The sequence below is a fragment of the Amblyomma maculatum genome, chromosome 10 (assembly GCF_055883805.1).
Source record: "Amblyomma maculatum isolate TAMU_Amacu chromosome 10, ASM5588380v1, whole genome shotgun sequence".
Taxonomy (NCBI): Eukaryota; Metazoa; Arthropoda; class Arachnida; order Ixodida; family Ixodidae; genus Amblyomma; species Amblyomma maculatum.
The window spans coordinates 166975436-166990618 of record NC_139353.1 but is presented as its reverse complement, the minus strand read 5'-3'; the positions used below and the strand labels follow the sequence as shown (position 1 = coordinate 166990618).

At 45.0% G+C, this 15183-nt stretch overlaps 1 protein-coding gene across 5 annotated transcripts in view; it reads left to right on the top strand.

The window, feature by feature from the left end:
- LOC146177871 (E3 ubiquitin-protein ligase UHRF1-like) overlaps positions 1-15183 on the top strand; it is a 209499-nt gene that overhangs the window by 101423 nt on the left and 92893 nt on the right. The window lies entirely within an intron of this gene.

Genomic DNA, 15183 nt, shown 5'->3' with positions numbered 1-15183 from the left:
AATTTGGTCTCTAGTTCCTCTGCCCTTGCGAAACCCAGCTTGCACGTCCGGAAGCTCCCGATCCACATACTGCTGCAGCCTACCTTGCAGGATTTCCAACATCACCTTGCTAGCATGCGAAATAAGCGCGATCGAGCGGTAGTTGGAACAATCTTTGGCACTGCCTTTCTTTGGAATGGGGATGTAAACTGACCTCCTCCAATCCTGTGGCCACTGCAGGGTTGTCCAAATCTTTTGACATAATGTATGCAGTGTGTTAACAGCGTCGTGGTTGAGGTTTTGAAGCAACTCAGCTGGAATACCATCAATTCCGCTAGCTTTGTTCTTAGCAAGGCTGGCTAAGGCCCATTCAACTTCACTCTTCAGGATGCCCGGCTCGAGATCAGTAATCACAACCGTCCTATGTTGGGTTTGCACATCCGGGTCCTTCTTGTACAGTTCTTCTGTGTATTCCTGCCACCTCTTCTTTATCTCTGAGGCTTCAGTGAGGTCCTTGCCTTGTTTGTCCTTTATCACGCCCAGCTTAGCACAGAAGCTTCCTTTGATATCTCTGATTGTCTTATACAGAGCTCTTGTGTTCCTTAATTGGCAGTTGTCCTCAACTGCTTGACACTGTATGTTCAGGAAGGCATTCTTATCTCTCCTTGCTATTTTCTGAAAATCCGCATTGAGAACCTTGTATCTTTCTCTTTCCCCCATACCTTTTGCCATCCTCCTTTCCTCAGCTATTTGCAAAGCCTCTTCAGATAACCAGTTTGCTTTTTTGCATTTCTTTTGCTTTGGAACTGCCTTAGTAGCAACTTCTTGTATTATATCACGAACATCAGTCCACATCTCTTTGGGCTCTCTGTCTTCTAGATCTAATTCTTGAAATCGATTCCTCACTTCCACAGCATATTCTAATGGAATCTGATCCAGATCATACCTGAAAGGCCTTCTAGTTTTCTGCGTTTTCCTCAATCGAAGCTTAATTTTGGCAACAAGAAGCTGATGATCGGTGCCACAATCGGCCCCAGGCCTTGTTTTTACTGCTTGTATAGCGCTTCTCCATCTCTGCCGGCAAATAATATAATCGATCTGATTCCTGTACAGACCGTCCGGTGAAATCCATGTGTACAGTCGCCTCTTGTGCTGTTGAAAATGAGTATTCGCTATGGTCAGGTTGTTTTCTTGACAGAACTCTACTAGCCTCTGCCCAGCTTCATTTGGCTCACCAAGACCAAACTTGCCTGTAATTCCGGATATTTCTTCACTCCCGACCTTAGCATTCCAGTCTCCTATGAGAAAAACGACGTCTGATGATGGGGTGCGGTCTAAAAGGCATTGTAGGTCCGCATAAAATCTCTCAACGTCAGCTTCTTCAGCAGCAGTGGTCGGTGCATAGACTTGGATAACTGTTATGTTGAAAGGGTGACCTTGGATCCGAAGTGAAATCATTCGGTCGTTTTTGGGGTTGTACCCTAGCACTGCTTTGCCCATTCTTCTGTTTACTATGAGAGCGACCCCATTCCTTCTCTTGGAGTCGTGCCCACAATAAAAGACATAATGGTCGCCGGAGTTAAATTCTCCCATTCCGGTCCACTTGAGCTCGCTGATACCCAAGATATCAGTGTTCAATCTGTCCATTTCTCGCTTGACGATATCCAGTTTACCTTGCGTCATAGATCTTACATTCCATGTTGCTATGTGGTATAACTCCTTGCCGATAATGGTATTGTGACTGGCCATAGGGTATACTTCTGTATAACCCACACCAAAATTTGATAAAATATGTTCAGAAAGTAGGGGTGTGGGTTATCTGTGAAGTTTTTCGAAGGGAAGGAAGGGGCTCTTCACGTAGTTCACCATCCCCAGTCATTGATGCTTGTCAAGCCGATAAGGAGTCAACAGAGGTCATAGCCAAATCCACATCCATAGCATAGTCTGTTGTTCTCCACGCCATCGGTCGCACTTTGTTTAGCCAGCGGTTGCTGGGCCTTTTGACAGGTGCTGTTTCAACACCCCATCAGCCTAGTTTGCATTGTTGGCCTGCTTTGTTTTGGCACCGTGAGTGCAACTCGGCCTGCGGCCATTATTCCCTCGCACCGACAGGACGCGTGTGAAGGCCCGATAATTCACTGCTCTACCAGTGGATCGTGCACGTGGGCAAAGCAGTACTGGCTGACTTGTTGTGTAAGAGCTTCAAGAAATATGGCATCAGTAACAGTTCGGGTGGTTTTGAGGACGACTATATCTTTGAGAACGGCGATTAAGCATCGGATGGTAGCAGTGAGAGCGGTGATGATTGAGAATCAGATAACCATTTACATTGTGGCGGTCATTTGAATAAATATTCTGAAAACGAAATGATCACAGGGTGTGCAGTTGTAGCTTTCTAGTGCTCATTTCTTCTTTTTTCAGATAAACGTGCGGGTTATACACGAGGACCTTTTTTTTTTCCGCATAGTTAAAAGCTAGGGGTGCGGGTCATATGCAGGGGCGGGTTATACGCAAGTAAATACGGTACAGAAATCGGCTTGACCCCTCTTGCGATTTTGACAAATGATGCCATATTTACTCAAATAATGAATTTATTTTTGTAATGGGCTCCCCCCTCATTTCTGCCGCTGAGAATTTGAAAAAAAAAAAAAAAAAGAAATTAACGGTGGTTTAGCTCTTGTTAAACCGAGTGAGAAGCAGTAGCTTCTTAATGTTTTAGCCTGGCAAAGTCTTGTTATGCTGTTCATTGAGCATTTCTTTGGTTTTTGCCATGCTAAACCATCAGATATAGAGGCAACACCAACTGATTCAGCTGCGCGGCGCTCCTGCCTTGCTGAGTCGGCTTGGCGAGACGTTCTTCCCACTCCTCCGGCATCTCGGCTGCTCTTTTTGCCCTCTCCCGTTCACGAATTTTGCATACACTCTCATGGCAAACCGCAATGCTGTCCGGATTGTTAGATGAGGCTAAGCGCTAGCTGCATCTCTTGCAGCGACACTCCATGGCTCAAACTGCTAAGCGTCTGCGCAGCTACTATTCATGCACACATGAACATGTGACGTCTTGGCTTAGTACATGAACACCACATGTGGACTTCGTGCCAGGCGCGTCAGTGCTACTTCTGTTATGTACTCGGCTTAGGATGCCGCGACGTCATGGCCTAGCGCATGAACACCGCATGTCGACTTATTTCTCGGCGTGCCAACCCTTCTTCCATCTTATGCTCGGTGTGGGATGCCGTGACATGACGCGCTATCGCGTAAACGCTGTGTTTCGGCTGCTCTGCGAGCCCAGAGTCGATTACTTGACCAGATTTTTGTTGACATTGTAGTGACCTTGATGTCACTGGCTTGACCTTGACGACTTCGAAATGACCTCGGCCTATACAATGACCCGACCGCGGTTTGACCATTGACCATCTAGTGGTTCTCTAAACTTATAAACTGAAGGTTTGACCTTGCCTGGGCATTGAAGGCCATGGGCAGCAAACACTATACAGAGCCCAAGACCTTAGTCGGGAAGCTACCGCTTTAAAAGTCAGCATGTCCCTCTGTTTCGCACCATCCTCTTCGTAGCTCACAGCGCATCCCTTGGCAATGCGCCAAGATGCTGTGTGACAATAACATCATGTCTTAGGTCATCACAATTGGGCTGGGTGTATACACACTGAACAATCATCCGATGTTGTCAGCCTGCCTCGTGCAGACCTGGCTTTCACAATGCAGGTTGCCTGCCGTGCACAGAGCGGTCAGAACACACACTGACACTCTGGAGAAAGTGGCTACCAACCCTGTTGTGTATGCTGCTGTGAATGAGGACAGGAAAAGTGGGAGGAAGGGGAGAGAACGTTCGGTGGAAATTTTCCTTCCTCCACCCTCCCTCACCCCCATCAAGGAAGGAAAGAATGCTCTCACTCTTGTGCATCTTTCTTCTACATTGTTCCCTTCTTTCCAACCCCATGGCTGCATTGGCTGCGTCTGCTGCATATCGGCTGTTGCCAGACTGGTGCCCTCTCGCTTCTTCATACATAGCTTGCAAACATCACAGATGCGCACATTTTTTTTCTTTGGAAGAAACATACTTTCCAGGGTGCAGCGCTGCTGTAGACTGGTCGCTGAACTGTTCTCTCTCGTTCCTTTGCATGGGGCTTGCAAACGTCACACGGTGTCACACTGCAAACGACTGAGGGTGATGCGATCGTCTTTGAAGGAGGTGCCACCTTCTAGTGTGCGGTGCGGTGTTCGATATATCAAACTCCACAAATTGGACTTCGATACGTGATGCAACTTTCCTATACGTTTACATGTGATATTTAAAGGAATAATCTACGAGTTCGATGTAGCCAAAATTTGGAATATTTCTGCCACAGCGACACAGAAACCTTGTTTTGAGCTGCCGCGGTGGCTCAAGCGGCGAGAGGGATGCAGTTCCAACAAGTTTGAAAATTTTCGCTCAATCGCTTGCATGTGAGCGAGCTGGCCTTTACGCATTTTTTTTTTTTCACATTCTCGGGTGCAAAAGTGAAGGGTGGGTTCATTATGCGAGTGGGTTGATTACGCGACAAATACGGTATCATTTTTTCGCATCGTAAGTGCCGTCACAAGCCGATTTCTGTATATCGAATTATCGATATATCGAACTATTTTGCGATCCCCTTCGAATTGGATATATCCGGGTTCGACTGTATATCACGCAGGCTCTGCCTGTTTCCAGTCACGTCCAGTCCAAACTGGCACCATACCCGATGAGTGGAAAATTTCAAGGGTTCGTTCCTGTATTTAAGAAGGGTTGCAGTTTAAACATCAATAATTACCGTCCTGTCTCATTAACATCTTCCGTTCGCAAATTGTTAGAACACATATTGGTTACTGAACTAAATAAATTCTGGAACGGAATGAAATATTAACCGACGCAACACGGCTCCCGTTGAGGTTTTTCCACAGCTACACAGTTAGTTACAACAGTCGAGGAAATTTTTAAAATCATAGATATTGGAGGACAAGTTAACATATTTTTCCTAGACTACTCAAAAGCCTTCGATCGAGTACCACATAATAAGCTCGTCACTAAAATGCAAATGATTGGTGTGCCTAGTGAAATTGTGCATTAGATATCTTCTTATCTCACAAAGTGCAAACAGTTCGTTACTGTTGATCGTGTTAACTCTTGTTTATTATATGTCCTTTCTGGCGTTCCCCAGGGTTCAGTACTAAGGCCTACACTGCTTAATCTGTATTAAATGACCTGGTCGAGGCACTAACAGAACTAACAGTTTCTATTAGACTATTTGTGGATGACTGCATAATTTTAAAAGATATTAACTCCGTTCATGATCAAATAACTCTAAGTGAAAATTTGCAATTTTTGGAATGATGGTGCAATGAATGGGCGATGGTGATTAACGTTGAGAAAACTGTTGTACTTAGCATTACAAAATAAAATTAAACTTGAATTTCTGTATAAAATGAACAGAAACCTAATCAGGCAGTTAAGTGAATATAAATACTTAGGCGTAGCAATTACTTCAAGACTAAAATGAACAAAGCACTAGTTATGACAGAACTAAACAATGAGGTAAAAAAGCTGCAGTCATCAAACACAGCTATACAGGAAGAACACGTCGGTCAAAACAGGAATGGACTACATCAACGAGAACTTTGAAGAGTTCAGGGCCGAAGTAAAGACACTCCATAAAGAACTTTAAGATGCAAAACAACTGAGCCTTGAGTGCCAGAAAGAGAACCGAATACTAAGTAATGAACTCAGTGACACCAAAAAACAACTGATCGAACTGAAGCAGTACAGTAGAAAGAGCAATCTCGAACTGAAGGGCATACTTGTCGCTGAAAATGAGGACCTTAATAAGGTGGTTGAGGCAGTCGATTCATGTTTGTCCACAGAACTATCCAGCAATGACATTGAAATCGCACATTGTGTGCAAAAGCTAAAGGGCCACCAAATGTTGTACGGTTTGCCTCACGGGCTAACCGAGATAGATTTTTGCTGGCAGCAAAAAAAAAACGCAACTGAACACATCGATGCTTGGATTTGAAGGAACGGATCCTATATTCGTCAACGAACACCTATGCCCAGAAAATAAGATACTGATTGTGAAAGGCAATTCAAACTAAACGTGCTAAAGGCTGGAAGTTGCTTGGGTCTTCGACGGAAAATTATTGGGGAAAGCCGAAAAATCGAAGGTAGTCCACATGACCTGTGAAGCAGATCTGGAAAGAATAGCAAATGAACAGCCGCAAAACGATACTAGCTGCACTGACTCTAGCTCATGATGGCTCCCAGGAAAGGCATATCTGTACTTCACAGTAACGTTCGCAGTATAAACAGAAACTTGAATTCTTTAATTTCTTTTATCGTCAGCAATGGGGAGTCTTTTGAAATCACAGCGACCACTGAAACGTGGCTCAGGAAACATGAATATATATCAATTCCCGGCTATGCGCCAATATCACGCCCACGGGACTGCAGTTTCGCAGAGGCGGTGTGGCATTATTCGTAACAGAAAGCCTTCACTACACTATCTTATCATCAGTCTCTTGTTGTTCACTCGAACTTGAATCATTATTTGTGAAACTTGAATGCGGGCTTATACAGTCGAACCCGGATATATCGAACTCGAAGGCGATCGCGAAATAGTTCGATATATCGATAATTCGATATACAAAAATCGGCTTGTGACGGCACTTACGATGCCAAAAAACGATACCGCATGTGTCGCGTAATCAATCCACTCGCATAATGAACCCACCCTCCACTTTTTCACCCGAGAATTTGAAAAAAAAAAAAAAAAAATGCGTTACCAGCTCGCTCACATGCAAGCGATTGAGCGATCTCAGCGACGAGCGGCAGCGACAGAGTGAAAAATTTCAAACTTGTTGGAACTGCATCCCCCTTGCCGCTCGAGCCACCGCGACAGCTCAATACAGGGTTTCTGTGTCGCTGCGGCAGAAATCGCGAGCGTTTTCGCTTGCATGTGGATGGCGCGCGTCACTCCGTTTCGGTCGTCGCATCCACAGCTCATTTCTTGGCAGCGTGCCAAGATGCTGCGCAGCGATAACGTCAGGGCGCGTTTATCTTTTTATAGCTCCTCCGGTGGCGGGGAGTGACTTGGCAGAGTGCCCGTGATGGCTTGATTGCACAAGCCTGGTTCGATTTATCACGCCGCGCTTGGGGCGGGCGTCATGATCGCAGCAGCAGACCGCGTACTTCCGTTGACTCATACATGCAAAGATAAACGACTCCCGCCAAAAAAAAAAAAAAAAGCCTGCCGCTTCTTAACGTCCGCAGCCACCATATCTTACGCTACGTCGCGCGTACAGCACAACGATAAGAAAGGATGACTCGCAAAAAAGAAAAAAAAAGAAGAACAGAGAGAGCTGCCGCTTCTTAACGTCCGCAGGCGCCATAGCCATGTCAGCCGCCGCGCGCAGAGGGTTCGCAACACACGCTGGAGAAAGCGTCCGACGTCTGTCTGAAAACGAGCTGAGCTGGCTTGGCGCATGCGTAGCGCGTGCATAAGGAGAGAGATAGCTCTGCAAAAGAATGGGCACACCCACGCACACGGCTTGCAAACGTCATGTGTTGGCGCGCGGGAAACAATAACTGCAGATGCGCGCGCCTTTGGGGAATGGCGCGACGCTGTCCAGAACTGTCCCCTCTCATTCGTTCCGCGCGTGGCTTGAAAACGTCACGCGGCAAACGGCCAAGCGTGATGCGATCGTCTTTGGGGAAGGCACACTTTCCAGTGCGTGGTGCGGAGTTCGATATATCGAACGACCAGTGAAATTGAGTTCGATATATGACGCGGATTTCCTATACTTTTACATGGGAATTTCAAAGAGATATTCCGTGAGTTCGATATAACCAAAATTCGATATATCCGGGTTCGATATAACCGGGTTCGACTGTAGTGGGCATAGTCTACCGACCTCCGAATTCAAATCTTGCCGATTTTTTTGATGAACTGGAATCAATCTTGTCCTCTTTAACTAAAAGCTACAAAAACAGAGTTATTTTCATTGGTGACATGAATATTGATACTAGTTCTACGAGTACCCCAGATTACACATACCTTCTTCAATCATACAACTTTCGCAACTTGATTGCTTCTCTGACACACATAACCACCTTTTCGGCAACATTAATTGATTATGCAGTGACAAATATTGACAACGGTGCACATGCTGGCGTCTACCAAACACCAATTTCGGACCGCTTGCCAATTTTTATTAATGTAGACACACCTACAATAATAAAAGGTTTGAAACCAAGACATACAACCAAGTTAAATTATGTATCGTTCCGTAACAAATTGTTATTACTCAATACTGACTTAATATATCATGGAGATGTCAATATAGAGTTCTCTAACTTGATTAGCGCTCTGGTCCACCTTATAGATCGCAGCAACCAAAGTGTAGCATCTTCCCAGCGTCATAAACCAATTTGTCCCTGGATGACCGAAGCAATATTGAACATATTAAGAAGAAAGAACTATTGGTATCATAAATGGCTACATCATAAAGGCAACAAATATTATCTTTATCAGTACAATGCGTGCGTAATAAATCAGTGTCCTTAATGATAGCCCGAAAAAAAGAATATTTTACTAGCCGAATTCAAGGTTCTGCTGGAAATCCAAAAAAAATGTGGGAGGTTATCAGTGAGGTCAAGCAAAACTTGAAAAGATGTCCCACACTTCCCTCTAATATTACTGAAAAAACTGTTGGTGAATTCAATACATTTTTCACAAGTGTCGGTCCAGATCTAGCTGCAAAGCTTCCTGATGCCGGTGCAAACGATAATCTTCCTGCGTCAGTTGTTAATTCTTTCGCTCTGCACAAAGTTGAAATCAATGCGGTGTTGACGGTTGTCATGCAGTTGAAAACAAACAAGGCAGCAGGCTTGGACGGCATTCCTGCAAAGCTTATTAAGGAAAATGTTGATATCTTAGTTACAGGCGTATTTTCGTACTTAGTGTTATTAATAACATATTTGAAAAAATTCTACCCAAACGTATCCTCTTTTTTTCTTGAGAAATATAATATTTTCTGCCCCCAGCAATATGGATTTCGCCGAAAGCACTCTACTAGCTCAGCAGTCATTACACTCACCCAGGCAATTAACAGTGCATTAGACAATAATGAGCTTGCCGCTGTTATATTTCTCGACATAAAAAAAGCCTTTGACACAGTGAACTACGGCATTATGCTTAATAAGTGCAAAATATATGGATTTCGCGATAGGGTGCTCGACTTTTTTTCTAGTTACCTTACTGATCGCAAACAAGTTGTCTCAATGAATAATCTAACATCAAATGTGCGGTGCGTATACACAGGAGTACCGCAAGGGTCAACAATCGGTCCATTACTTTTCTCACTTTACGTCAACGATTTTCCTCAGATATTATCCTCAGCCAGTGCTCTCATGTATGCTGATGACACTGCCATTATCGTTACTGCTTGTCATACTGCCGAACTAGAAAGCATCGCAAACACAGAATTGAAAAAAAAATTTCAGACTGGTATTTCACGAACAAATTAACATTGAACACTAAGAAAACTAAATACATACTATTCTATTCACGGGTGTGAGGGTGAAGGATGGGTGTCTACCGCTCGCTGTGCGCTTTTTCCTCACTACGGCCCTACTGAATCCAGAGGCGCGCGCTCCCTCGCCCGTTTTCTTTTTTTTTTTCGCGCAGGTGGAGTGCCACGCCCCACCTCCCGCCAAACATGGAGGAGGAAGGGAATTTGTCTTGCGGAGGCTAGACGACCGGGCAGGAGAGTGAAAAACCTTTGCGAGGGAACGGAAGGAGAGAAACACGACAGAATCGGGTGACTGGGGTGGCTGTAACTGCGTTATTAGTTACTCTTTTCAAAAACATTTTGCGGCCTTGCGTTCTGGGGGCGAAGTCTCACAGTCACCCGAGAAGAAAATATTTTCGACCGGAAGGTGGTCAACGGGCCTTTAACATTTTTTGGTGACTTCATGCTTTGTGCTCTAGCTTGACCTGGCTTGCCCAATTGTCTGTTCTTCTGTAACACAAGGACAAATTCGAAATACAGGACGAGAGCGAAACGGCTCATAGCATCTGTATGTGCCGGTTCTTTCCTCCTGTGTTATGCTGTATTATTATTTTTTGCATACAGTCGAACCCGGATATGTCGAATTTTGGTTACATCGAACTTGCGGAATATTCCCTTGAAAATCCCATGTAAAAGTATAGGAAAGCTGCGTCATATATCGAACTCAGTTTCACCGGTCGTTCGATATATCGAACTCCGCACCACACATTGGACAGTGCGCCTCCCCCAAAGACGATCGCATCACCTCGGCCGTTTGTTGCGTGACATTTTCAAGCCACGCGCGGAGGGAATGAGAAGAAACAGCTCAGCGACGGCTGGTCTAGGGCAGCCCTGCGCCCTTCCCCCAAAGGCGCGCGCATCTGCGGTGATCGCTGCCGCTCTGGCACGTGACGTTTGCAAGTCGTGTGTGAAGGAACGAGAGGGAACCCATGCAGCCGTGGTGTTCGGGAGAGGGGAAAAACGCGATAGAGCGAAGCGCAAGGATGTGCCCACTCTTCTGCTGAGCTTTATCTCTCCCCTTGCTCTCTCTTACCCGGTCTCGTTCGCAGCAGCACGCACTACGCATGCGTGGACAAGCCAGCTCAGCCCGTGCCAGACGCTTCTCCAGTGTGTGTTGTGAACGCTCTGCGCATGATGGCTGACATGCGATGCGCGCCTCGTGTCGTCATGCTGAACGTGCGTAAGCTACGGTGGCCGCGAACGCTAAAAAACGGCAGATCAATTTTTTTTTTTTGCGAGAGTCGTTTATTCTTGCCGTCGGGCTGAAGGTATGCAATGGCAGCTGCGGAGGTTAAGAAGGTTAAGAAGCGGCAATTTTTTTTTTCTTTTGCGAGAGTTGTTCTTGTCAAGCTGAACGTGCGGCGCAGCGTAAGCTATGGCGGCTACGGACGTTAAGAAGCTGCAGGTTCTTTTTTTTTTTTTTTTTTTTTTGCGAGAGTCGTTTATTCTTGCATCTATGAATCAACGAAAGCACGCGGTCGGCTGCAGTCATGCCACCGGCTTTTAGCATTGTTCGCTCCAAACTGCATTTGGAGCTGTCACGCTTGGCAATGATTTTGTAGCAGTGGACTACGCCCGCCCCACCCCAAGCACGGCACGATAAATCGAACCATGACTTGTGCAATCAAGCCATCACGCGGGCACTCTGCCAATTAAGTTCGCTCCCTGCCACCACAGGATCTACGAAAAGTCTTGTTAAAAGATAAACACGTCGTGGCGTTATCGCTGCGCAGCATCTGGCAAGCGGCCAATAAATGAGCTGTGGATGCGACGGTCGAAACGGAGGAATGCGCCACCGAACGCTTTTTTTTTTTTTTTCAAATTCTCGGGTGCAAAATTGGGGAGTGGGTTCATTATGCGAGTGGGTAGACTACGCGACAAATACCGTATCATTTTTCACGATCGCAAGTGGCTTCTCAAGCCGATTTCTGTATATCGAATTATCGATATATTGAACTATTTCGCGATCCCCATCGAGTTCGATATATCCGGGTTCGACTGTAGTCATAAATTAAGTGTCCTTGCAATCTGGGCTATTGTATCGCATTTTTCTTATTTGGTTAAATGACCAGTCCTACAATTTGCTCATGAATTGCCGCTTCTTTTTACAGTCAAATCTCGATATAACGAATCCCGCGGGACCGCGAAAAATTATTCGTTATTTTGAAATATCGTTGTTATGAAAAAATCTGCGATTATAAGCCAGTGGTCAAACCTAGGTATGAAAATGACGTACCTTGGCAGTAGGCACGTGTGTAGACAAGCAAAACCTGAAGTGAAAAGGTCGCACTAACTCCAAAGCTGATTTATTTGAAAAAATCCATTATTTTCTTCTGCCGCTTGCAGCAAACACGACCGCGCACTACATTACACCACTACAGCACATACACCTTCCGCTTTCCGGAACACCTCATCGCGTGCGTGATTGCACCGAGCGATGAAAGTACGGATTTTGTCCATGTGCAAAAAAAAAATAAAAATGGAGTTTTTTTATGACCCCTTCTTCAATGCTCCCTGAGCTTTGAAAATCTTGTCTCGGTCTTTCATAATGATCGCGGCAGTCGATGGGGCAATGCTAGCTGTCTGTAGATGCCGAATCGCTTTTTCCCTGCGTCGATTTCTTGCAGTGAAAGCAGCTGCTTTCATATCTTGGCACTTCGCTGGCTAATAATATTGCCGATCTCGCACAAACTTCGCAATAAGATAATCAGCGGTGAACGCACGAACGACCGAGTCGCGTACGGCACACAACACAGGAAGAAAAAAAACGCAGGCAGCTAGGCCTGCTGGCTACTGCGTAATAAACCATAGCTTCATGGTGGCGCTAGGAGCTGGTCCTAGATGTCCTGATGATGGTAGCTACAGCCCACGGACCATACACACAGAAACGGTGGTTTCTGTTTCGTTTCACGCGAGAGTTGCAAGCTGCGGTGCTGTTAATTTTAGCCAAATTCGTAATACTGATGTTCCAAAATTATAGAACAAAAAATAAAATACGTTCGTTATTCTGAAATATACGCTATTTTGAAATTCGTAATTCTGAAATAGTTTTACATTGAAAACATGCCAAATCTGCCGGGGATTCTTAAAAAATTCGTTAATTTGAAAAGTTCGTTAATGTGGTGTTCGTAGTAACGAGATTTCACTGTATATTCTGCATTATATGTCAAAATAGTGTACTTGTCGAAAGCTGTCAGTTTTAGGCAACTGTCCCGCAGCCATTTATAACAGGTCACCACTTCGCGAATGGGCATTTGTCTTCTTTCAAAGTGCAGCAAAAAAAAAAAAAAAAGTTTGCACTCAGTTAACTTGGTCGATGGGGTGAAATGCTTTGGGATGATCACTGTTCACTGTTGTTACCAGGGCACCACGTCATGTAAAGCCTTCCATGAGGAAGGCTGAATCCGGAGGAAGTACATACCATATTTACTCGCATAATGCTCGCACCCCCAACATTGGGCGTCAAAAATCGCAATTTTTTTTTCCCCTCACATAATTATCCCACCACCAATCATACCACCGCGAGAGTCGTCTGCTAGTAGTAACAAGCGCCATCTCTGGAGCGTTACTGAACCTAGCTGGCCTCGTTGTGTGCACGCACTACCAAGCGGCGATAGCGGGCTCGGGTAGATCATCATCGGTTATGCTCGTCTTTTTTTTTTTTTTTTTTTTCACCTCCATGAAGCTCGTAGTCGTTGCCATTTTGCGAGGTGTCCGCGTCTCGTTGTCATTGTTCCTAATTGTTCCTTCCACTTCACCATCTACCGTGTTCTTGGTGCCTCATCGCGGTGGGGCGGTACGCAAGTTATGCAACTGCTTTTAAGCTGAAAGCTCTCGAGTACGGGCTACAGCATAGCAACCGCGCTGCCAGCAGGCACTTCGGCGTCAACGAGTTCTGCATAGTGCGCTACTTGAGACAGCGATTCCAGTGGCGATACGGACTCGTATCAAGTCTCTGATCAAGAGTAGAACTGAATGGTCTGCTGTGAGCATTATACCACGAAATGCGGGGAGTGATGATAAGGCTGTGTGCGGTAAATAAAGTGCTTTAGCAATTTGTGCTTTTGGCGAACCTGTACTTTTACAACAAGGGTAAGTTCTGCTTCAAAGTAATGTTTTGGTTATATTTATAATAGCTGACCTAAGAATCCCAATTCACACCTATTTGCATTTGCTTTTAGTGCTCCAAAACATTTGCTCGAAAATTTTTCCCTGCAAAATTATCGTACCTCTCAACTTAGCATCAATTTTCCGTGAAAAAAAAATGTGAACATTATGCGAGTAATTATGGTACGATTTTGGGGCTTGAATACTCTTTCGCTTGGCAGCTGCATACACAGATGGTATTGCTCGGCCTAGGCAACATGTTTGGAGATTTCTTTAGCACTCATTTTGGCGGCAGGTGTCTTGTCCTTCTCGGCTGAGTGTATTGTCACATGGTGGTCAGAGTGCTGAAGGCAATAAATGAAGAGGCTGCACTAGAAGGAACTCTATTGGGCTGACCCGCGAAAGCACCAAGCAACTGGGCCGTGACAATAGCAAGTGTGCTTGGCGGTCGTCCAACTACGAATGCCTGTTCCACTTTGCTCAGTTTAAAGTAGGCCGAGAAACATGTAGGTAAAGTGGTCAAGGGTGACGAGAACAACCTGGACCAGTGTGGAAGCAGATGCGAGTGGTTGGAATCATTTGAGATACATTGCGGCCCCATTTTGCACTTTGCTTACTTGTATCTCATGTTTAGCATGTAGCATGTTTTAATCTCATGCTAACAACTTAAAGAGCACAGGAAAAAATATTTTACTGTATTTTACAAGGAACACATTCCATTTCACCCTGCATTGCTTTTAGGAGAATAAGCACTCGTCAATCTTTCTATTATTTGCGCATTTCTGAAGAAAGCCAATATTTTGATGGATCATCTAACCGTGTGTTTGGCGCATGATAGCCACTGTTGCTTATGTGCCGTAAAACAACATATAACTAACCATTTTGCACTACACAGAAAACGATGGAGTCACGCCAAACAGCATTGAGCATGCACAAACAGCAAAATGTTTGTGGCATTTCCTAAATAATTTTGCGTGTTACAAGCAAAGTGGCCACATGCCTTTGGCTATTGTCAGCGACAAATGGATTGCGATAGTTTGCGGCATTGTGTCATCACAGAGATGTGTGTGTTCTTCTTTCTTAAAACTCATCTTGTTTAGCGAAAAAGGACAGCACAGAAAGTAAGAAGACGCGTACACCACAAGCGCTACTCACAACTGATTTATTGAAGCCTAAAGTACGCATATATATACTCACAAGCCTGAGCGCATAGAGCCTAGCAAGTAATCTGAGTACAGCACGCAGAGAGTCGTCACATGTGGCGTGAAAGAAATTCCATTTCTGCATTGCACAGAGCAACTGAGGTGTCACTAACACAATCTTGACCCGCTTTTCTGATAAAGAACGCCTCCAAAGTTTCACGGGCGGTTTTTTGCATACTTGTGCCCAGAATCTTAACACTACAGATGCAAGCGAGGCAATGGTGAACAAGATTGTGATTTAGATCTTTTGAGACCAACAGTTAACGCTTTTAAGATTGTGTAAAGTAGCAAA